Source organism: Schistocerca gregaria, chromosome 8, assembly GCF_023897955.1.
Source record: "Schistocerca gregaria isolate iqSchGreg1 chromosome 8, iqSchGreg1.2, whole genome shotgun sequence".
Lineage (NCBI taxonomy): Eukaryota > Metazoa > Arthropoda > Insecta > Orthoptera > Acrididae > Schistocerca > Schistocerca gregaria.
The window spans coordinates 173663725-173665191 of NC_064927.1; the positions used below are offsets into that span (position 1 = coordinate 173663725).

At 51.2% G+C, this 1467-nt stretch overlaps 1 non-coding gene across 1 annotated transcript; it reads left to right on the forward strand.

Annotated features, from left to right (window-relative positions):
* Positions 1-355: 355 nt before the first annotated feature.
* Positions 356-430, forward strand: Trnas-cga (transfer RNA serine (anticodon CGA)). The gene has a single exon. It is a non-coding gene; the product is annotated as a tRNA-Ser (tRNA).
* Positions 431-1467: the final 1037 nt, after the last annotated feature.

Here is a 1467-nt window from a genome sequence, read left to right on the forward strand (position 1 = left end):
AAGGTAGGAGACGGATACTGGCAGAAGTACAGCTGTGAGTACCGGTCGTGAGTCGTGCTTCGGTAGCTCAGTTGGTAGAGCACTTGCCCGCGAAAGGCAAAGGTCCCGAGTTCGAGTCTCGGTCGGGCACACAGGTTTAATCTGCCAGGAAGTTTCATATCAGCGCACACTCCGCTGCAGAGTGAAAATCTCATTCTGGAAACATCCCCCAGGCTGTGGCTAAGCTATGTCTCCACAGTATCCTTTCTTTCAGGAGTGCTAGTTCTGCATGTTTCGCAGAAGAGCTTCTGTAAAGTTTGGAAGGTAGGAGACGGATACTGGCAGAAGTAAAGCTGTGAGTACCGGTCGTGAGTCGTGCTTCGGTAGCTCAGTTGGTAGAGCACTTGCCCGCGAAAGGCAAAGGTCCCGAGTTCGAATCTCGGTCGGGCACACAGTTTTAATCTGCCAGGAAGTTTCTTATCAGCGCACACTCCGCTGCAGAGTGAAAATCTCATTCTGGAAACATCCCCCAGGCTGTGGCTAAGCCATGTCTCCACAGTATCCTTTCTTTCAGGAGTGCTAGTTCTGCATGTTTCGCAGAAGAGCTTCTGTAAAGTATGGAAGGTAAGAGACGGATACTGGCAGAAGTAAAGCTGTGAGTACCGGGCGTGAGTCGTGCTTCGGTAGCTCAGTTGGTAGAGCACTTGCCCGCGAAAGGCAAAGGTCCCGAGTTCGAGTCTCGGTCGGGCACACAGTTTTAATCTGCCAGGAAGTTTCATATCAGCGCACACTCCGCTGCAGAGTGAAAATCTCATTCTGGAAACATCCCCCAGCCTGTGGCTAAGCCATGTCTCCACAGTATCCTTTCTTTCAGGAGTGCTAGTTCTGCATGTTTCGCAGAAGAGCTTCTGTAAAGTTTGGAAGGTAGGAGACGGATACTGGCAGAAGTAAAGCTGTGAGTACCGGTCGTGAGTCGTGCTTCGGTAGCTCAGTTGGTAGAGCACTTGCCCGCGAAAGGCAAAGGTCCCGAGTTCGAGTCTCGGTCGGGCACACAGTTTTAATCTGCCAGGAAGTTTCATATCAGCGCACACTCCGCTGCAGAGTGAAAATCTCATTCTGGAAACATCCCCCAGGCTGTGGCTAAGCCATGTCTCCACAGTATCCTTTCTTTCAGGAGTGCTAGTTCTGCATGTTTCGCAGAAGAGCTTCCGTAAAGTTTGGAAGGTAGGAGACGGATACTGGCAGAAGTAAAGCTGTGAGTACCGGTCGTGAGTCGTGCTTCGGTAGCTCAGTTGGTAGAGCACTTGCCCGCGAAAGGCAAAGGTCCCGAGTTCGAGTCTCGGTCGGGCACACAGTTTTAATCTTCCAGGAAGTTTCATATCAGCGCACACTCCGCTGCAGAGTGAAAATCTCATTCTGGAAACATCCCCCAGGCTGTGGCTAAGCCATGTCTCCACAGTATCCTTTCTTTCAGGAGTGCTAGTTCTG